Consider the following 24,056-nt stretch of genomic DNA (forward strand, 5'->3'; position numbering starts at 1 on the left):
AATAACAACATGTAAATGTTGCTTTTGTGGCACAAAAGTAACTACAGTGTTATCTGGTGTGCTGGCATCACCACAGAAAAGTGTTTAGGAAAGAAAAAGGCAGCTGAAGGTGTGGGACCATCTGACTGGAGACATGCTCTTGGAAGGAGGCAGCACATTGGGTAGGAATAGGCTTGAAGGGCTGTGGCTGCAGCAAGGATGCTAAGAAAGAGCTGCAGGAAAACCTGAAGGAGCAAAAAGCATCTGAGAAAAGGGACAAAAACAAAATGTGGGAGGGTAAAGCGGGAATAACAACAAAGCATTTGAGAGAAACCTTTGTGTACGTTACCCTGACATCCAAATGTTGGCTTGATTGTGTTCTTTTTCTGCCCCATGCCTCACTTGCCTTACTGCATTAATTAGCAGTAAATTAAGCCAAGTAGAAATTCCCCAATGTGAGATTATTTTTTCTTGCATGTATACATAAGACTGAAAAAGGAGATTGTATTCATAGGACTAAAATAAGCCAACAGTGACTGGAAACATGAAGAGCGTAATTTCTAAAACTAAGCCCGATGTTAGGCACCAGTTGTTTTCTTAGAACATCTGTATTTTAGCTTTTCAGCCTGGGAAAGCAAAAATTTGCGGCCAACTATATTTCTGGTTAAGTGTTAGATTGTTTCTACTACCTGCCTCATACAGGAATAAATACTCTTTCACATAAGTTTTTCACGTTAAGGATAAGCAGGAGGTAGTGCTTACATTATTCCTTTGGGATTGAATATAGTCCTAAGCATTTGCTTGGTTTGAAAATAATTAGAAATTAGGAAAAATATTTCCAAAAGCACATGTAAATGTTTTTGCTACATTTTCACTGTCAGTATGCATTTAAATAAAACACGCTTCCCCCACATACACCCACATAGAGAAACTATAGGAACACCCTTATGAATTCTCACTCTCTGCACTGCAAATGTCCCTTCATCCTTAAATTTTATATTTAAGGATGTTAAGACTGTTATGTTTTAATAGTGCCACTTAAATGCATAGTTCTGTGCACGTGTATTTCGAGGCTTGCTGCCCGAGGGTTTTCTTTTTTAGTGGAGCTTAGCGGTCATAGATCATTTAAACGAATGAGTTTTTGAGGGGCACAATCTGTTGCTATGTCTTCAAATGTCAAAGGAAAGACATGCTCCACCCCCACCACACCCTCAGCTTTTGGAAACAAGTTTGAAGATTCATATTCTTCCTTCAATGTGATTTAACACTGAAGATGAGATCAGCCACCAGGAATGATAAAATTTGATGATGACATTTTCTTTATCCCAGTGAGTATATTCTATAAAAGTACCCTATGAACGCAATTATAGAATCCAAATATCCTTGTATTCATCTCAAAAAAAAAAAAAACCAAAAAAACCCCAAACACACCAAACAAAAAAGAAAACCCAAACAAACAAAGAAATCAAACAAACCTCTCCAAACCCCAGAAAACCCCCATGAACGTAATGAAATAGTTTGGGTTGGAAGGTACCTCAAAGATTATTTAGTAAGGATGATGTTTAGAAGGTAAAGAAGAGCACAAATGTAGAATCAAACAGTTTAGAGTCACCAAGATAAAAACCTATTGTGCTTTCCCTTGATGTATTCTAGGGTAGTGTTAATTTTCCTAACAGATAGTTGGACAGATTAAAAAAACTTTTAAAATGCAATTATTTCCTCTCCCTTAAACTATTTTCTATGGCATAAAAAAAAAAAAAAATAAGAAATATCCCTTATTTTAAACTCAAACCCTGTGCTTTCTATGAAAAAATGCATGCCTATTGCCTCTAAATTTAATTTCTTCTAGGTAATTGCACACAAGCTTTACCTCAAGTTTTCTTCATGCTGTTACTATAGGACATAGAATATGATTATGAAGCAGTGAAAATCTTACTGCCTCCTATGCTGTCACTACTGCTTTTACTACCAGCTTCTCTCACATTTCAGTAACAACCTTCTGTGTGATGCTAGGAGTGACAGAAACTCTGCTGAGCAAAAGTCAACAGAAATACTTGGGTTGGGGAAGGGAGTGGAAAGTTAAGAGATTCCAGCAGTGAAAAACCTGTGATTCTGGTTTTTCTTTCACTGAACACCCTCTCTACTGCTTTTTGTGATCTTCTCTAATCAGTATAGTTCTTCTGTTGTTCAGCCTGGAAATCTAAGTGACTGTGGAAGATGTGTATAAACTCAAAGTGTGCAGTGTATATTGGAATGGTGTAAAATATAGGCCATGAGATTTCAAGCTGAAGTGTAGGAGATACTGTCCAAGGAGGAGGTCTGGCCAGCCTGCCAAGAGGCATGTTAAATGGGAATGCATTCTAGAATATGACTTAGAGATGCAAGCTACATTTTACACTTAGCAGATAGTGCAGAGAATATCTAGAAATATCTGTTGTTGATAAAGATCTTTTCTCTATCTTATGTGTTTGAAACAATTGTTTTAAAAATTATTTCTATCATAGATCCTGAAATATATATAAAAGAACATTAGAAAATAGTATTTAATTTTTTTTCCACTAAACGTACAGGTGTATCATAATTTGGTATTGATGATTTGTTTGCCTTCTTTGTACTCAATTGCTATCATTCCCAGTGGAGCTCTTCTGGTCTATTATCTGAAAGTTATTTTTCTAATAAGCTTATAAATACAGCTCTGCAGAGAGTTAAATTCTTGTTTTAGCCATGGGTTAGCCACTGTGGAAAACACACCAATAATATGAGTGCTTTCTTACTCCTTCCTTTTGAGTTATATGGTATATATATATCATAAATTTATCACGCTAAACGGGCACTGCTTAGCTGCACCTTATAGGCCTTGTACTGCTAGTAACTAGGGAAGGTTTTCTCTGGAGATAATTTTGTAAAGAAAAGGGATCTGAGATCTGTTTGGACATTGACCCTAAAATTCCTGCATGAGTGATTCTTTATTTCGCTAAAGGTTTAGTTTTTCCTTTAGGGAAAAAAGTCCCAACCACATAGTAGCATATCAAGTAAAACAGAAATTTTGATCAGTGATTCTTTGGATATTTCATACATTGCAGATGTGTGATTCGGGAGGGGTTCAGCAATCCAGCTGAAATGGGCAACACGTGTTTGGAATTTGGTTGCTGGGTAATTTCCTGCTGCTTGATCTGTTCATTTTAGTGTCAAAAGGAATTACAAGATAGACCAATCACCTGAGTGACATTAAGAAAACCTGTCCTTCCCATTGCTCTGCCTGATGATTTAACAGGTGAATTGTGGCAAATATTATTGCACTGACTAGAGTAAACATTAGGGTCATTGGAGGGTCAAGTTTTCCTTCTTTGACTGAATGTGTAATAGTGCTTTCAGAACCCTCCAAATGGCCTAACACCTCCCTCACTTATCTCTTACAATAAAGTGTATTTGACAGAAAATGCAATCTCTGCTTTTTTCGTCAAAGGACACGTTGGAGGTGCAATGGAATACAGGCCTATCATCCTGCTGAATTACCCCGTTTTTGAAGAAGGTGATAATGTCTCTAAGTGGCTTCAATAATCTACTTCTCCTCACTCTCCCTGGGAAAACCATTTGAGATTGCTCTGCTCTGGAAGAGATCAGAAACAGCTAGGGCTTGAAAGAGCTCTAAAGGATTGGAGTTAGTTTAGTTGCATAAATCCTATAGAAGCAAAATACCTGCTGGTCTCTTTAGCTTTACTGAATCTGTGAAACTAGACAGCAGCTCAAGTACATCTTGACTTTAGGAGTTTGTTTACATTTGAAATAATTGTTAAAGATTGGACTGTGAGAGAAAGATGTTTATGAGAAAATTCAAGATAAGGGTTTTACTTGGTGTAGTTGCTTCATTTCAGATGTTTTTGGTGGTATAATAGCGTGTGGCATATAGCAATATATTAATTTAAAAACTCCTTATCTCTAGTTTACTCAACAAATGAAAGATTGGTAAGAAAATAATTAAATATATTGAATATCCAGCTTAAATACATAACAAAGGGGGTTTTTGACTCTCCTATTAATCTAACTCACCTTTACTCTGATTTTCTTCTCTGTCCACTATAGAATCTCATCTTTCCTGTATTTATTAAAAATGAAAATTGTCAAGAAATGCTGGTAGTTCTCACTGTCTCTTTTAAAGGAGATGTGCTCTGTGGATGGAAATCTCAGAGATGAAACTCTTCAGTTTTTTCTGTTATTCTTAGAAAGTTTTCTTCTTAAGAAGTATGACAGCAGAAAGTGTTGCAACAAATGTTTTGAAATGTATTAAGATGTTATCAGTTATTGTGCCATAATATACATATATGTTATCCACAAAAAATTAGTAAATAATACTATTCAGAGTTAAAAATGAAAGTTAAAAATGGGTAAACTATGCATGGCAAAAAAATAAATCTATTAATGGAAATGTGCTTAGCTTTTTCTATGAAACGTGTCTCTTTTCAAGTGTATTTAGTTAAAAAAACAAAACAAAAAACACTGGATAATAGTGGTGGATAAAAGTATCTGCTTCTTTCTGTGTGCTAAAAATAGGTGTTATTGTATCTTTATTCAAATGCAGTGAAAGAAAAGCAACTTTTACTATCTGGAGAGTACCTTGATAAGACAGCCCATCAGAAAGAGCCTGACTGTACCTGACAGAGACTTGGGACATTTTCATGGTGGCTAAGCAGGCCCTCTTTTCCATAGCTGGCATGAGTCACAGTGTGTTGGTGTGAGTGCTGAAAACATGGCCTGACATGCTACATTTTTCACTCTTGTTCTAATGTTTCCCTGTGGTAATATGACTGTTAAGGAAGGAGGGTTTTTCAAGTATAATGAAGATACTCCCTGGTTAGATGTTTTCATGGACAGAAGATATCATTTTCTGTGATAGAAGCTGATAGTTTCCTTTTGAATGTATCCCATAAATGAAAACTTTAAACAGCACATGAATCTGCTTAGAAAATACAAATAGTCATGAAGGATACCAACAGAGTACCTTTTGTACCTTCTAGCTGAAACTGTTAGCTTTGTAATAATGTTTAAAGGTTGCTCAACACTGAACACAGTTAACAATGATACAGTACCAGGCCGATGGGCTGTTATCAGAACTAATCAAAGTACAAAGAGAGCTCCTGCTTTGCCCTAAAGGCTAGCAAGCTGAACTATTTGCTATTCTTCTATGTTTCAGTGAATGTGCTGAACAATAGAGTGTACACTAGGGAAAATAAATGCTATCTCCTTCATGGTCTCAATGTCTAATCCGATAGAAATTAAAGATTACAATCATTGTATTGGGTTTGAGTGGCAAAATTTTGAGATTGGAGAGTACAGGGGAAACTTCAGTAAGAAGCTGCTGGAACCTTCCCAGATGGAACTTTTAGGCCACTGACCACAGCTGAGCCCATCAGCAATAGTAGTCGTACCCCTGTTCAAAAACAGGGGGAGAAATCCTTGTTGCAGAACAGCAGCCAGAGTGAGAATACCTGAGAAAAACAGCCCTGCAGACACCAAGGTCAGTGCAGAAGGAGAGACAGGAGGTTCTTCAGAACAGGGATTCTCCTGCAGCCTGTGGTGCAGACCAGGGGGAGAGAAGCTGTGCCCCTGCAGCCCATGGAGGTCCATGGTGAGGCAAATATCTATTTTCAGTCCATGGAAGAACTCATGCTAGAGTGGGTGGATTTCCAAAGCAGGCTGTTACCCCATGGGAAGCCCACACTTGTGCAGTGTCCTCGCAGGACCTGTGGACTTGTGGGAGACCCACACCGGAGCAGGATCCTGCAGGATTTGTGACTCCACAGGGAGCTCAGGCTGGAGCAGCCTGGTCCTGAAGGACTGCACCCTATGGAGGAACAGCTTGTTACAGCAGTTCATGAACTGCAGCCTGTGGGAAGGAGTTGTGTTGGAGAAGTTCATGGGGAGTTGTCTCTTGTGGGATGTACCCCATGCTGAAGCAGGGGAGGAGTGTGAGGAGTCGTTCCTCTGAACTGACTGTAATCCCACTTCTCTGTCTCTCTGTGCCATTGTCATGGGAGGATGGAGGGAAAAATGTGGGAGACAGTCCAGGAGCAAGGAGGGAGTGAGAGGAAGGTGTTGGAAAGTTTAGTTTTTATTTCTTATTATCCTGCAGTGACTTCATTGATAATAAATTAAATTAATTTTCTGAGTTGAGTCTGTCTTTCCCATGATGGTAATTGTGATCTCCCCCATCGTTAGTTTGATTCATGAGTCTTTTGTTATATTTACAGTTCCCTGTTCAGATGAAAAGAGGGAGTGATAGAAAAGCTTATTGGACACCTATCATGTGAAATTAATAGGGCAAGAAGACCAGCTCCTTTTTAATGCCTTTATTAAGATCAGCTCTAGGTGGGGGCTCGAGGGGTCGCGCTCACCTCCGCTGCTCCCGATGGACAACGCAGGGGAGGAGGTTTTCAGCTTTGCTGCAGGGCAGAGCTGGGGCTTCCTCCTCACGAGAGTCCCTGGAAGACCCTGTTGGGCCCGTTCTCTAGGGGTGTCTGTCTGTCGACTGCTGTTTAAGTTATGGTGACAAGGTGAAACTCAGCTTTGGTTGGTTTGAGGTTTGAGGTTCTCTATGGATCTGTTGACTCAGAGTAGTTATTCTTAGTCCTTGATTTTGGGTTGGCTTTGTTTTTTTGGGGTTTCATGTCCAAATAATGTCCCATAAGCACTTGAGATTTCTTTGTTTGCGTGTCAGGTGGTGTCTATGGTTACCATGCAGTTACTATGTGGGGGAGCAGTGGGAGGAGAGGAGAGGGGAGAAATACAAGTTCAAGGGGGTCTGAGATAAGTATCACTTAACAGATTTAGGGGGAAAGCATTTGCATAAATGACGATATCTAACAGACAAAGCCTTACAACAGGCAAGGTAAACAGTATCTAGCTAAAAAGGCACTTTTACAGTAACAGCACTCAGGAACTTTGTATTTTATTTTTTACATCATGCAATCAGGGTCACCCCACCACTGTCATTTAGAGTTTACAAATAGGTAAAGAAGATGAGAGCACCTTGACACCAATGTCTTCCTGTTATGGTATGCAGGTGGGAATTCTCAAGGTTGCTTTAAAGAATTACTGGGTTGTAGTTATTTCACTCATGCATCCTAACTCATCGCACTAAAGGAAACCTTGGTGATGAAGGATGGCCCCTCACAACAAATCACAGCTAGGAGGCTAGACCAAACACCAAAATGTGAGTTTCTACAAGTTGCTACTCTAAACAGCAGTTGAAATACTCCAGGGACTCATAGCTGACAACCTAATGTTCAAGAAAGACGAATGAATGAATGAAAAGGTGGATAATTGCAAGGAAAACATCTGACAGTTTCATTTGGTTAGAATTCTAACTGCGTTTATTTAGAAAGATCACTTTTATTCTGCTTTGCAAGGGACCATTTGTAGGAGCAAGTGCAGGAGGCAGCTTAGTAAAAGAATGCCTATTTTGACCTGCCCTACTGACAACACCATGCGTTTTACCAAGAAAGATGACTATGCTGACTGCGTAACACAGCAATTGTTACCTTTGCTGAATGTTGATTTTGAATTAGGATTTGATTTAACTTTTTACAGCCAATATAATTATTGTCTTCTGGATATGTTTGGAGATCTGGACTTCCCCAAAATAACCCAATATATAAATATGAATTCATGCAATTTTTACCATCCTGCTCTAAAATGGATCAAATCATTCAGAGTCTGAACTAGTATCTTTGTTTAACATAGTAAACTGTGCTATTCCTCGAGGGATTGAGTGTGAACATTCCTATTGTGTGTTTTGCTACACAGAGGCCAGTGTTACGTTGCTCTCGGAGTGGGAGAACCCTTTGAAATGGTGCTGGTTTTGCTCTATGTTATATTTTATCCTTTGTAAGCATTATTCTGAGATGGACTGGTGAGCATTCAGCTGTTTCATGGGACAGAAACTTTTGCAGGGCTGGTTCAGTGCTTTGCACAGGTTTCCACTGACTACTTTTGTAAGGTAGAGTTGCTGCTCTTCATTAGTGGGGGTGTATCACTGTTTTCATTACTTGTAGGAGAAGCTGTGTTTCCTTCCTCTTGTAATGCTGGCAAATTCTTAGCAGGGATATTACTGAAAATAAATCAATTCCAATAATGCACTAATGCAAGTGCTTATCTTTCATGAGAAATGGAGAACAGCAAGGTTAGCAGTGAAGGATAAAGTCAGCCACACCTCATACATATCTCACTGGATTTTGTACACAAGCTCTGCATTTAATGCCTCTGCCCATTTGTTGTTATAATTGGACTAAGTAAATCTAAAGATGAAATAAAACTGAAATCCAGTAAGAAATCCTGAATTTCTTGCACCGTTTTTACAGAGTGAAGAAGTGAAAACATTGCTTAAGAGCCCTATTTTTTTTCTTCAGGGGATAAGGTTGTTAAAAGAAATGTACATTTTCAGAATTAGTAGTATAATTTCATCAAAAATGAGGGGCCTTTTGTAAGATAGTAGAGTAACAGAAGAAAAAAGAGGAAAAAATCTGCACTGTTGGTAATTCCAAATTTCACTTTATGTCTGACTGGTGAAAATGATACATAGTCAAACAAAAATTACCATTTAAATAAAATTTTAAACGTTGGAAATTGATGTACAAAATGTACAGAAGAATATGAGAATCCAGTCTATCTTTGGACATTTCTATGTCCTTGTCCTCTCTAAGACAACACCTGCAGTTTACACTTTTTGAAACATAGACTAACTGAATTTTAGAACAGTAGTGATCCAGAGTATGTGTTCTAATGCTTGCTTGTAGAAATTACCTTAAAATGTGTTGTCTTTGTGATAATTACATAATATTTTTGTTGAGCTACCCAGAATGCTTAATCGAGAATAGTTCAATCTCTTTGCTGTATTCTTTTACATCCCTCAGTCGTGTCTTCTCTAAACTGAGTAACAGTTATATGTTTCATTTACTGTCACAGAGTTCAGATTCTAGATGCTGTTTGCTGTCTAGAAGTGACTTCCCATTACAGAGATAAATTTTGAGTCAAAACTTTTCCAGGGCAGAGTAGACTAAAAATACAATTTCCTTTGTTTCACAGACAATTTCTACTCTACACTTGAAGGTTTCATAATTTTTTCCTTAAGCTTGCTTATTCTGACTTGAGGTCACTTTCTGACCTACAATATTCCATTTTCCACTGATCTTTGCAGGTCAGTAAGTTCAGTTACAATTATTTAACTATAGGAAATATGTTGTGGTGTCAGTGTGTATCTGCCTTGGCCAGCCCTGACACCACGACAGTAAAGGGCACGGTTTGGTAGCAGGACGAACCTCACCCATTCCTTGGGTTCTGGTTTGCCCAAAGGAATCAAGCGACGACAGCAGGAAATAAAGAAGGAGGCTGTTCAGAGTTAACTAGTGGCTTTATTCATCCCTCAGTGGGGATAACCTCAGTTCAGGGTATCTGCCTCAGCAGACACCCCTCAGCAGAAGTGACCCCTTGGCAGAAAGAGCGGGAAAAAGAGGGGAACCCCCAAAAGCAACATCTTTTATTGTGAGGGAGGAACTCAGGGATGAGTTTAACTGGGGACAAATCAGGGATCATGATATGGCTCTGCAGGTAAATGACACATATTACAACAAATCAATGACTCGGGTGGGGAGACAGCCAAAGTCTTGTCCAATCACTTGAGGTGCTCACCGGAACTTTCTAGACTTTTGGGAGAGACCCCAAAGTGACAGACCCAGGGGCTGTATCACTTATGATTGACATATAACTAGGGTTGGGGTAAAACCAAGAAGGGTTGGATATGGGTGACATGGGGCAAACCAATACAACTTACAAAAAACAATATAAACCAAGGAACAAATACATACATAAAACTGATAAAACCAAAACCACACCGCTACAGAAATATATTTTTCGTCTGTTGGTACATGTGGATAAGATTATGTTTTACACTCAGAAATGTGATGGAAGTCTCAACAGTTCTACATGTGAAATTTTAAGCTTACTAAGCTTACTATGAAGTATTTCAGTTACCAGGAACTGTTTTGCTTAAAGTGGGATATTGACTGCTGCTGTGCTGAGCCTTTCAATGGAGTCTGGTAAGGCACACTGTCTTACAGCACTTCATTTGAAACACCTTCACTCACTGACTTATGGATGTTTTTTCTTGAATGTGCTGAGAGCATCAACCTGCCTGTGGCTTTTCATAACATGTTTTTTTTTTGTTGTCTTGATCTCATCATTGTCTTTCATGTAGTAAATGGATATGAAGTTCAAACTCTTTCTTTGAAACCCATTGACTTTTAGTCTCTTCAAATAACACTAAGAATAAAACTGAGACTTGTCTGGAATTAAACTTATTAGCCTCCTGTACTAGACACATTAGTTTTTGCTTTACTCTTTATGCTTGTGAACTTGCATATACATAATTCAGGTCCCCTGCATATCAGCTATAAACAATAGCAGTTATTCTCAGTTTTAGGGTAAGGTTACTCATTCATTTTGCTTTGTCTGAATTTGTGAATGTATTATTCTCCCAACATTGCATTTTAAGGATATATCAAATGTGTTGAATTTGGTAAATGAAATCAATTTTGAGAATTTATTTCTTTTATAATTTTCAAAGTTGGAATATGAGTTTTGAAACATTTTACATTTTCTTAATGTTATTCACTGGTAGTTACTTTCTGGAATAGAAACACTACAAAATGAGGTAGTTTGATTTGCCTCCATTTAGATAATATTCATATTCATTTAGAGGTTTGGGGTTTTTTTATGTCAGTTGTTTCATCAGTTCAAACAGATCCATCTACCTAAATTAATACCTAAAACCATCACTGAATCATGTGTATAATTTTTATTTATTTTTACACAAGTGTTGACGAAAGTAAGAGGCATTATGTGTTTACAACTTGTGAAAGGCCAGATGGTTTTGATGCTAAAGACCCTGAGTACCCATATGTGGCAAAATAAACAAATGTGTGTTGATTTTCAATGCTTCTACACAACAAACATTCCTACTGACTAGAGGAAAAGACCAAGGTGCCAACCAGAACTTCTAGAATACCTGCTACCTTTGTCTGTTTACTGTTTTAAGTGTTTAACTGTGCATCCACAAAAAAACCCCCAAACAAACCAAAAAACAAACGAAACCAAAAAACAGAAGTTTATCATAGTACTAGGATTGACATATTTTCCTTATTCGCTTCTCAAGTTTCTGCAGAATTGTATTCAATTTTTAAAAATGGCATGAGAACAAAAATAGCTTGCTGCTCTGTTGAGAAACTTCAATTATAGTGCTTGTAGGTGGGAAGAGAGGCAGTAGGTCATGTCTATATTAAAACATATCTAATTAAGTAATGTGGATAAAGCTTTCCCTTCTTACAACGTGTCTCATTTTTGATAAAATTCTGACAGCTGATTGGGCTGGAGTTAAAGAATAAGTTTTGGGTCAACCAGTGCACTCAGATGTTGCTTTCCCATTGAAGCAACACTCAGCCAAGGCAACAGGAGTCAGTTTTAATGAGGTTGGAGCTGCATCTGAAGGATATAGATCATAAATTAATCATACAAGAAGGAGACATAAAGGGACAGAGAGAGGATTTAAAGCAGTTTTGGCAAACAAAGGAAGGTGATTTCCTACTGATGGCACACACAAGTCCTTCAAAATAAAAGTAACAGACAGCAGGGGCATTGTCACTAGCTTGGGATGACTTTTTTTAGAAGCTGATTATTGTCAAGGATATTCCTCTGATGAAGAATCGGAGATGGGCTTTTCTGAATTTTGGTTGACGTTTCCTATTTAGTCTCATGCATGGCAGACCACTTTGAGCCGTGTCAAGGTTTGTCTCATCCCATAACTGTGATATCCATTTTGTGTTTACAGCTACATGGGTAAATGATGATATCAAAATAGTGATTTTTGATAGAAAATCTGAAGACTGATTTAATGATAATTAAAATTAAATCTTGAAAGAAAATCTATTCAGAGAAGCTGTCTTATCAGTGAAGGGGCTGACATTTCTGTGATTTCTTTCCTACTTCATATTCTGGAATATGTCACCCAATGTTAGTAAATTTAACCTCATAATTAGTTATGATTTAATAAAATACTGTACATCTGTTTACTTAGAAATAACTGAGGCAAAACTTGGGCAGACAGGCCTTAACAGTTGTATATTTCTTGTATTTTTTAATTTATTATTTTAACTACTAGTTTCTTAGACCTTTTGAAAACCCAGTTGTGTATTTAGAGTACGTATATAGCAGCCATATTCTATTGATGTTCCTCCATAATGTTCAACCATCCAAACACAGCAAAATTCTTACAGAAGCAAATTACAGTTTTAGTATGGGGAGGATCTGAAGAAACTGAGGTCCCCAATAATGAAGTCACTTGCCTAAGGTTGCATGAGTAGTCTGAAATAGAGCTGTGGAGGAGTTTTATGACTGGACCACAAGCACAAGACCATCCTTCTTCCCTGTAAGTAATGGATCTGAGTAGAAATATATCTGTCTTGTTGGAGGTTTTAGATAAGAAAATGGAATTGTCACAAATGTACTTACTGATTTCTTCAGAAAGCTCAGAAAATATAAATATTGATATTCTTTTTCTGTACGAGCTGTCATTATAAAAGCTATGCCAGTTATAGTTTTTCAGCTAATTTTTTGATACATCATAAATCAAATAATTCACTTTTATTCACTAGAGGCAGAAATACTTGTGTTATTCTCAACTTTTCCAGTACAGCTAATTCTTGCAGTTCTGCAAACCTTAAGTACTGTGAGTGGTTCCAGCTAAGTCAATTAGTTTAATGAAGCTTACTTAGAGTAATAAGAATTAAGTCACTGCTGAAAAATAAGTTACTATAGACTATGTTCTTTGTGATAATTCATGCAAAAAGCCACTGTTGATTCTAGGATACAGTGGCAAAATATTCCAGTAATTAAACGTTTCGGAACATATATTAAACTGTTTCAAGGACTCCTTCCTGGCATAAGATAACATTTTATTCTTTAGATGTTATCTGAGTATGCAGAACATTACAGTCTGTGCCCAACTGAATTAGCACAATTGAACATTCTCACCATTTAAAGCATTTAAAACCCTGAATCAGATCCTAAAAACCTCCATTCCTTTATTTTTCTGAATCTCTGAGCATTTAGATAGTAGAAGTTTTGTGATTGTTTTTGTTGTTTGGTTGTTTGGCCTTGTAGGGGAGATTCTTTGTGAGGATTTGGTGGGTTTTGTTTTCTTTTACCTTTTTATATACGCAGCATTAAAATCTGGTTACAAGAAAAGCATGAAAATTATGATTTTGCAAAACAGATTCATTCTTGGAGTAGTGTTTTAAAGATAAACCCAGCATAACAAAATACACTAAAACAATAGGACCTGTCAGTATTACTAATGATGAAAGCTCTTTTCAAATAATCTGCCTTCTCCAAAATGATTGGTGAATTTGGTCATTATATCTAATTAATTTTAATTTTAATGAAAGACAAATGAGATATTAGCATTTGTGAGTCTTTCTGTGCCAGTGTTAATTTTAAGAAAGCAATCTCAAAGCAGTTTTCTAATATAACTTGTGTAAAGTGAAAGCACAATCAGCAATGGCATGAGGCAGTTTCTTGGGGGCTTAGGGCTCTGAGGCTGCAGACCTCCCTAAGACTGAAACTGAATATTTCTGTCCATATTGCTGTTCTGTTTGGCTTAAAATGTATTAGAATGTCTTGACTTTTCTTCTGGCTACCAACATGTGTCCGCAGAAATAAATCCCCTCCTTTTCTAAGAGAAGTATATACTCATCAATAAATCCCAGGATAACCCAGGATGATTGTATTTATTTATCTAGATTGTGATGTCCTTTTCTGTTGATCGTGTTTCAGTGTTGGATCAGTAAGCTATGAAGCTGTATATTTCTGAGTTTTCCTGTGACTAGAAAAGAGTCCAGAGGATGAGCACTTCCTCTCTACTCTGAAAAGTTTTCCTTACATTCTTACAACTGAAGAGTGACTTTTAATTGTTTGGCAGGAAACCAACATGTTTACTGGAAGAAAGTAAACTTCCCCAGACTTTTCAGAGCTTTTCCCCTAGTGTGTTTTTGTTGTTGTTGTTTTGGTTTGGTTTTTTGTTTGTTTGTTTGTTTTGTTTTGGTTTGGTTTTTTTTCCTGATTATTTTATAGTTTTGTAAATGCAATAGTTTAATATTGAAATCCAAATAACAGAGGAAGAGCATCAAAACAGGAAGAGTAAAGTACCTGCTAGTTCTTCCTACTTCTGCTCTGGTCAGAACCATATTCTGAATATTCCTCAACTGCCTCTTCAGAGTCTTATTCACAAAAAGAAAACCCCACTGGTTAAATCAATTGAGAGTCTTTCATATACTTTTGAAGTTTCCTATTGATTTAATCTTATTTTTACTTGATTATAAAGGGCATAAATCTATAATTATTCCAAACAGAAAAATAAAACTTTTATTTGACATCTTGAACGTCTACTAATAAAGAAGACTTATGTGCTCAAATGAAAAGAACTAAAATGCGTACACTGGCCTGGTTTGACAGCAAGTTTATAAGCTATAATGATGCTTGTGTTTCATTTTCTAGTGATGGAATTCAATGTTTTAGGGCCTATGAGTATCTAAAAACAATTAAGAGAAAATCACATTGGAAAGGCTGACATTTCAATAACAACCTATACCCTTATGACATCAGAAAAATACAGATGTTTAGACAGTATGCCAGTTTCTGAGTGGATGTAGCAGTTTTTTGTAAACCAGACTAGGCAAGTTTCTGAAGATAGTTCATCTGCTCTCTGAAGCAGTTACTGAAATAGAGCTGCACTGAGTTATGTTCCCTCAGGACTTTCCTATACAAAATTTATTCTACTCAAGTAAAGCTGCCTTTACTACCCTCACCATTTGAAGTTGCAGATAATGCAGTACTTTAAGTGCAAACGAGCTTTTGTGTATTCTGCAAGGTTCTTATTCTTAGCATCAGTGAAGTGTGAAGATAGCTTGCGACTTTGGGATCATATTTCTCCAGTAACTTATTAAAACTGACTCTTATGTTTTAGAGATTATTGTTAAAGTGAACGGCTCCATTGAGATGAATGGAGAAAACATCTTCTCCCTGAAGCAATTTTGCCATCTTTTCAGGCTGTTATTTGCAGCACGACCTTAGATCAAGTTTGCATATGAAAAGTTGTTTTCAAAATTATGAGTTCCAGCAATATTTTCTTGACTTCTTCCTATGCTTAAGTTGCAGATTCAGTACTTCAAAAACTCATAAAATTTGGTTGAAATCAACCAAAAATGTCTTTCTACTTTTTTACTTCTTATTCTCATTGAATTACTTTCAAAAGGTAGCAATTGCAACAGACATTTAACTTGTTAGTCTGTTAGTTTATTAGTCAAAATTACAAATGGATTTGATTTTCTTCCAAATACTTGCAGCACCTGTAAGCTTGTAACATCCTAAAGGGGAAATCTTAACAGAATAAAAACCTGCTTTGTTTGCTATTAAGCAGGAAAGTACTTATTTGTTAATTTTGATCTGTTACTATCAAATTTGATTATATTTTATCAAGTAGGTATCTCCTACTCTAGAAAAATAAACTGCTGGTTTATTTAGCTCAATTGAAATGACCCTCACGCCTCAAATCTTTTTTATACAATAAAAATAAAAATCTCTTTTATTTTATAGTGTGGTATTCAGCTGTTGGGACATTGATGGCACCCAATTGATGATTCTTTTGCATTAGCTCACATTTTGACTCACTAACATGTTGAGCTATGCAGATAATTTATTCACATGATTTAATTCTTTGTTTCATCGCCAAGCTGAAATTAAACATAAATTGAATGGTTTGGAGTTTTCCAACAAGGAAATTTTTCATTTGTTATGTCAAATTTAATGCATGCATGAAAAATGTTTAATTTCAGAGGTTTTTCTGTTTTGGGGTTTGTTTTGTTTTGTTTTGTTTTGTTCAAAAGCAGGGTAGTTTTTGACATAAATTCCTAAATTGCATGAAAACTTGAAACAGAACAAGAAGTAACGGTTGTGCTGATGGCACATGTATTATCCTCCCAGAAAATGGTATTTAGAAAGCTCAGCTGACAGGTAAAATGATATGATTTAGCCTTTTATCTCTTTGAGTGTTTTTATATGGGTATTTCTCTTCTGCAAGCAGCACCCTTTCTCTTGGATGGCATGGAACCTATCTAAGTTCGTGGATAGTTAAGTTACTCTAAAACAATCCCTGTAAATGTATTTTACACAACATTAATAATTTTGAATAATAAGCTTAAGTTGTTGACTGTTACCAAATATACTTTGAAATAGTTTCAATTCAAAGATTAAAAAATTAGTTTTGTTATGATATGCTGTATAAGACTAGCTATTTTTGTATTGTTTGCAAGAATAATTTGAACACGAAATAATTCTAAGCAAGATTACCCTTTAATTTTAACTTTTGGCTATTGTTAATCAAAGACTTATATTAATGTCTTTACCTAGAGCCAGTTCCTAGTCATGTATGTTCATGTATCCAGTATATTTATTTTAAAAAATCTACTACAGAAGATGAAATGAAAGAATGGCTTTTGGTAAAATATCAAGGTCTCAGGATTTAGCTTATGCCTTAATTGTACGCTGTGTAATGAGAGAAACACATACACATTGTGTTTACATTTTATATTAGAAAAATTATGGAGACTTCTAAAGAGCTGTATGAAACTGAAACCAATTAATTTCCAGCATAAATGCATTTAAAAAAGTAGATAAAGCCAAATATCTTGGTTAACAACATTTTTGATATAGTAATAAAAAATACCCTTTTAAGGACAATCTAGACCAAAGTAGGAACAGGAATTAGATATCCAGCAGAGCTTTCTGATCCTAAAATACATTCCATCCTCTTTTATGTGCAAACTACATAAGAGCAGGTGGTAATAGCTGCTAAGAATCCATTTCATTAGCATTGCTGCTTTTTGAAAGAATTCTCTCTCAGATCTGTACCTAAGGAAAAGGATTATGTAGAACTGAGGTAACTGAGAAGACCTGTGAGAAAGTGAGATGAACACATGAAACCAGTGCCCTTGTTTTACCTAACATGCACTGTCCTTCCTAGAATGCCAAGTTCAAACCTAACTATGTCTTTGTAAAGCAGGCTTGGGAGCTGTGACTTTGAGCCAGTGCTTGCCTTTTCTGTGTTTGTCAGCACAAGAGTTACAGTGTCATGAACAGAAATTTCTCTGCAAGTGCTGGAAGGCAGAAAAGGAAGGCAGAGAAAGTGTAGACTTGGTTTATTGCTGATGTAGAAATTCTTCATTTAATAAGAGACAAGAAAACATAAGCAGTTGCCAAAATGGTTATTTTGGATGTCTGTATTAGTTCTGTTATTCCTCTGTGCAGCAAAAAAATGTCCTTGTAGTGCACATTTCTTGAATGATGAAAAGAATATTTGCCATTTTTGTGTAATTTCTTGTTTTAGGAGTTTTCCCTCCTAAAACAAACTTTTATAAAAGATTTGTAATTAGCTGTGAATTCCAGTGAATTCACCTAAGATTGCATGGCTGAATATTAGTGTAAGTTGGAGTGACAAATAATTGCAGCTGTAGAAATCAGATTCGTGATGGTCAGATAGCACACTTATGCACATTGAACATATTATCTGCCAAAAGGGAATGTAGTGGAGTTGACTACAGCTATACCATATAATCTGTTTATGTACCAGTGGCATTTAGAAATTTCTAAAATCTTTGTAGAAAGCAGACTTGTCAACTGTTGACATGTTTTCTAAAAATCTTTTCTGTACATTTGAGCACCTAGTGTCAACTGCTTCACAGGATCAAGTCTAAATGAAATAAAATGTGCAGTAATCCTGGTCACTAACAGAAAGAAAGTTAAATACAAGTTGAAAACAAGTAGTCTACTTTTAATTTCGTTTTAGGCCATTTGCTAGGAAAATGTGGCTATCTATGTAGTAGAAAAGCCTAGGGCACAAAAAAAGGATTCCTTAGTGGGCAGAAACTATACTGTTCCATTAAATTAAGCACCTCTAACAAGACTGTTTCTGGTCTATGTCTTTGAAGGTGCCCTGACTGTAGAATCAAAAGTTCTGGTACATGAGTCTCTCATATTGCAGGAGAAGGATTCAATCCATGCCTCCAACATGTGCTGAACTTTAAGTGGTATAAGTCCAAGACTAGCCAAGTATCTGAGGGTTTCGAAAGAATATTTTTAATTTGCTAGAGTATGTTGGAATTTCCTGAATACTGTTTGCTAAGTGGCAGAAGATGTATTTCTGGAAAATCTGGTTGTGATGTTAAGGGTAGAAAGTGTGAGGAGATTCAGAAGAAAACTTAGACACTGGAAAGCATTAGAGAGAATGATCAGGGGTCTATTTACTAAGCAGTGAATGTGTATGTGTGGCTGAACTGTACCATTTTACATAGACAGATAATATCTTAAAACTAGGTCTTATGATCTGGAATGTGCACTAAAGTATCTTTGGGATACAAAGGAAAAGATACCTGAACATCCTTAGAGGTGTAAATTACTCAGTTAATACTTTTTTTTTTTTCTTTTAATAACTTTGTTGGACTGGAACTGAAGTATCAAGGCCTGAGATTTTTGCCAGCTTTGTCATTTGATTTATCTTCAGTTATCTGATTAGGTGAGATCCCAAGCATTTCCTGGGTCTGGGATTTTAAACTAATACTTGAGAGAGAAACAAAGTTATATTGGGAAAATTTGAGGCATCTTGCTTCCTTTGTTGCACCTTTTCACATAAGTGAATTTAATTTTCAGCTTTGAAAAAAACACAGAAATGCTTTGAGACAGGACTTTTTATTTCACTCTTTGTATGGTTTCTGGTAAATCAGAAGGCAATATGCATATTTTTGTAAAATAATTCTTTGTATAATTTTTCATCTCATTAGCTCAGTTATTTATAAAATGTGCATTCCTAATGATTGTTTTTAATCTAAGATTCCTTTTGTTTGGGATGTAGATATGTTTAAAGGAAGTGCTGAAAATGAAAGACAGAAAAAATAATTTATCAAATGAATCATATGAGAAAACTCTGTGCAAAAATTCAGCAGTCCTCATCTAACTCCTAATTGGAATATTTTCATGAAAGACTGTCTACCTCAATTATTCTAGTTTTCCAGAGAAAATATAAAAAAGAAAAGTTATTTGGCTGATTGCATTTGATATGCTGCCATTATAATATCTCTATTCAAATGTAGTTCCTCATCTAAAAATACAGATTACAATGAAGTGAGAGAGAGAGCATTAAGAAAGTAAACATAATGAGAGGATAGTTTGGTATGGTCTAAAGATCTAAAATTGGCTAGAATTTTTACAGAGCTAATTTTCATGCCAGAAAAATTGAAAAATGCAGTCCTAAATATCATTAAAAATTGGTTACAACTTGAAAATAAAAAGTATATTATTGAATAAGAGTTATATTACAGAGAAATATTACTTATTTGACAAAACCAGGTACTCCTATAATACTTTCTTGGTTTTTTGGTTTGGTTTTGTTTTTTTTTTTTTTACAAAATCAGTCTTTAGAAAAATAACTGTTATCTTCTTTGAGGTAAAGATTTAATGGTATGTATCTTTGAGAGAATTAATTTCATAAAATCACTTTTTGAGATTTGCTTAAGTATCTCTTCTGTGGATTAGAAAGTGAACCTTAATACTCATGTTTCAGTTAAATTTCAAAATAAAGTAAAAGATAGGAACACAGTAAAATATTTAAAGTCTGAAAGTGTGTCAGTGAGTTTCACAGAATCCTAGAATGGTTTGGGTTTGAAGGAACTTTTAAAGGTCATCTGGTCAGCTACATTGTGTTGCTCAGAACCCTGCTCAACCTGACCTCAAACAATTCCAGGGACAGGAACTTTTATGACTGTTCAGAGTCAGGAATCCAGAAATTCTGTCTAAACTAGAACTTTTGTTTGTGGTCAGCACCAGGTTTAAGATAATTTTTTAGGTTTCAGGTTGCATCTATCTTATCGACATAAAAGTTGTATATTGGAAGTACACGGACTTCAGAGTTTACAGATCAACTAAGCTGTCTGCAGATGAAGTATTGCATTTTTTGACAGGAATTTCTGTATCCAAGTACTTTCAGCCATGGAAACCCAGTATAAGAGAACTTTGGAAACAAAACCAAACTGTTCTACTTAACTTTTTGGACATTTGGCCATGACAAAATAAAATGTGGTGCTGCTGCAGGCATATTATGATGATACAGACAGAGCTACAATATTGTAAAATGCTTTTGGGTTTGTTTGTTTGTTTCTTTGTTTGTTTGTTTGTTTGTTTTGCTTCAAGGGAAAAAGATTCATGTGTCACTATATTATAAAATATATTTACAAGTCAAGTACACAGATTTTAATATTATAAGGGTTGGGAGGAGCCTCAGCTGTTGTGTCCATGAGACTGTGGAGTTCATAACAGGTTGAGGAGGAAGCAGGGAAACAAATAAGATTACAACCATTGACTTCAGAAAAGCTAACTTTAGCTTCTTCAGGGATCTTCTTGGAAGAATCTCCTGGGATCAGCAGGGAAGAGTGGTCCAAGGGAGTTGGTTGATATTCAAGAATTGCTTCCCCCAGGCTGAAGAGAAATGCATTCTAATAAGCAAGAAATTGGACCAAGAGGAGAAGAAATCTGCATGGGTGAATAAAGAATTTCTGTCATTCTGTCAAGTAGGAAGAAGAAATACACAGGAATTAGAAACATGGTGGTATATTCATTCACTAGGATGAATATAGAAAGGTTTTCAGAGAAAGTAGAAATGGGATAAGCCCAAGGCCCATCTGGAATTAAATCAGGCCAGGGGTGTCAAGATCAACAAGATGGGCTGCTTTAAAAACACCAATTACAAAATGAAAAACTAAGAATAACGTGGCCCCACTGGTAAATGGAGGAGGGTCCTGGTGACAAAGGATACAGAGGAAGCACAATTACTGAAAGCCTTCTTTGCACTGGTCTTCGCTGACAAGATCAGCCCTTGGGAATCTCTGACCTAGAGAGGTAAAGGAATGTTAGAAGATTTTCCCTTGGTCCAGAGAGTTGGGTTAGAAGACAACTAGGAAAATTTGTCATCTACAAGTCCATGGGGCCTGAGGGGATGTATCCATTAGTGCTGAGAGAACTGGTGGACACATTAATGAGGACACTTATGGTCATCTTTGAAAGGCCATGGTGATCGAGAGATATGTTTGAGGGCTGGAAGAAAGCAAAAGTTGCCCCAGTCTTCAAAAATGGCGAGAAGGAGGATCCAGGGAACTTCTGGGCAGTCATTCTCAGTTCCATCCCTGGATCAAGTAACAATCAGCTCATTCTGGAAGCCATCTCTAACCACAGGGATTACAAGAAGGTGATTGGGAGTAGTCAGCATGGATTTGTTAAAGGTAAATCTTGACCAATGCTTGACCAATCTGAATTCTTTCTACAATGAAACAACTACCTGGGTGGATGAGGGGAAAGCAGTGGATATTGTCAGTCTCAGCTTCAGGCAGGCTGTTGGCAGTACCTTTCACAACATTCTTGCAGGCAAACTCAGGAAATATGGACTGGCTGAGTGGACAGTGAGGTGGATTGAGAACTGGCTGAGTGGCAGATCCCAGCAGGACGTAATCAACACCACAAGGTATCGTGGGAGCCCTGTCATTGGTGCTGTCCACCAGGGTTCAATACTGGGCTCACAGTTGTTTAAATAATTCATCACTTACTTGGAGGAAGGAGCAGGGTTCCCTGCAGGCACAAAGCTGGGAGGAGTGGCCCATACCCCAGAGGGCTGTGCAGCCCTTCAGAAGGGCCTTGACAGGTTGGAGAGATGGGCAAATAGGGACCTTCTGAAATTCAAGAAGGACATGTGCAGGGTCCTGCTCTTGGGGAAGAATAACCTCCTGCACCAGCACAGGCTGGGGGCTGAGCTCTTGGAAAGCAGCTCTGTGGAGAAGGACCTGGGGCTCCTGGTGGAAAAAAAGCTGTCCCTCAGCCAGTTGCAGGCAAGAAGCCAATGAGATCCTGGGATACATTGAAGTGCATTGCTAGCAGATCATGGGAAAGGATCCTGCCCCTCAGCCCTGGTGAGTGAGGCACATCTGGAGTCCTGTGTCCAGTTCTGAGCTCCTTAGGACAGGAGAGACTTGGAGCTCCTAGACCAAGTTCAGTGAAGGGCAACAAAAGTGATTAAGGGACAGGAGCATCTCGCTTACAAGGGAAAGTTGAAAGAGCCGGTCCTGTTCAGTCTCAAGAACAAAAGACTGAGAGGGGATCTCAATAAATGTATCTCAGTATGTGACAGGAGGGAATCACAGGATGGAGCCAGGCTGTTCTTGGTGGTGCCAAGCAATAGGACAAGAGGCAACAGGCAGAAACTGATGCACAGAAGTTACACCTGAACACAAGGAAGAATATCTTTATTGTGCCAATGACTGAACATTGGAACACATTGCCCAGAGAGGGTGTGGAGTCTCCCTCACTGGAGATACTCAAGATCTCTCTGGACACAATCCTGTGCCCTGTGCTCTGGGATGGCCCTGCTTGAGCAGGGAGGTTGGACCAGATGACCCACTGTGGTCACTTCCAACTGGACACAGTTTGTGATTCTGTGATTATATTAGTATCATTCTAGTATTATTAATGCTAGTGAATGGTCATAACCCATTTAAGGTGTCCATATTTTTATCTCAAGGAATGTTAAATTGATTTTTCAGATTAAGGTTTAATGACATCAGCTTCAATCTTGCAGGGAGCTATGATCCTGATCCAGTGAAGTCTTTATGATGTATTTAATTTATACAAATGATCTCCTTATATTAGTTTTTAATTGAAATTTAGGTGTATATGTGAGGCCTTCACTGGATTGAGATAAAAATATGTATTGTTTTGCTTGGCTGAATGCACAGGGACAAAGGTGTTGATTAAATATCAGAATTACTGCTTTCTGGTCTTTGTAAATATAATTCAGTATGACATTTGTCTCAGATTATTGTCATAGTTTTTATATTTGGGACTTGCAGTCCTTGAATTCCTCTTACACTTTTAGTTGTATTGTTTTGAATAGTTTCTCCTTACCAAGGAGGAAAGTAGCTGATTTCCTTGTAACTTACTTAAGTTAGATGGGAGAATGGCAGGTTGACTTTTTTTATCAGGTATGAATAAAAGTGCCCATGCACTTTAGCCCCCTGCCCACACACACACTTTAGTAGAAGAAATAATTGTTCAGGGCCACTCTGGCTTAACCAGAGGATGTGACAAAACACTACTGTGGTAAGGTGAGACGTGGCTAAAAGCAAATCTGCCAAAAATATAATTAAGGTAAATGGAAACCTATATTAATGAAACTCATTAAAAAGCTGATGCAGGAGGAAAACGTGGTTTGAGAATAATTATTTGAGAGCAAAATCATCAAGGCTTATTCCATGAAGTAAAAAACAGTTATGCATTCAATGACAGTTTGAAATTAAAAGAAAGTAAAAGATTGCAAATCAATAACAATAAAAAGTGCACTAAGCTAATGGATCCCTTGTTTCAAATTGAAAGTGACAGTTTTGAATTCTAGAGTAAATCTTTAGTGATGGCCCTTTTCATTACCACACAGCAGCCCTTGCCATTTTAGCTTCCATAGCTGTACTCACCCAGCTATGTGCTGCTTTGATCTATGACTCTATTTGCCATGCCTTTCAGGGATAGGGAAGTGGGAACTCATTACTGAAAAACACCCGAGTGATTTGGAAGATAGATTTTCATGTCACCAGCTGATCCCTGAGGCTCAACATCCATCCTTTGAACAGAAAGTTAAGTAAAACCTGAGAAGATGTTTTCCATGTTGCTCTTTTGAAAGGGACCTTGCTGACTAACTGATTTAATGGGCATATCTGTTTACAGGCACGTCTGTGTTTTTCCAGTACAGTAAATGCTTTTCCTTGTAGAGAAGAAATAGCTCAGTGTATTTTTTGGCCCTGCCCCTTGCTTTTAGCTGTGTGCTATTGCCATTATACTCTGCACTGCTGATGCTTGACACAGGAGCTGAAATAATCAGAACTGATTGG

At 37.0% G+C, this 24,056-nt stretch overlaps 1 long non-coding RNA gene across 1 annotated transcript in view; it reads left to right on the forward strand.

Annotated features, from left to right (window-relative positions):
- LOC310910421 overlaps positions 1 to 23,793 on the forward strand; it is a 331,268-nt gene extending 307,475 nt beyond the window's left edge. The window contains exon 5 of the long non-coding RNA XR_014590340.1: positions 23,692 to 23,793. This is a non-coding gene — a long non-coding RNA (uncharacterized lncRNA). The remainder of the gene's footprint in view (positions 1 to 23,691) is intronic.
- The last annotated feature ends 263 nt before the right edge of the window (positions 23,794 to 24,056 follow it).

Source organism: Zosterops lateralis (genome assembly GCF_965231275.1).
Source record: "Zosterops lateralis genome assembly, chromosome: 6".
Lineage (NCBI taxonomy): Eukaryota > Metazoa > Chordata > Aves > Passeriformes > Zosteropidae > Zosterops > Zosterops lateralis.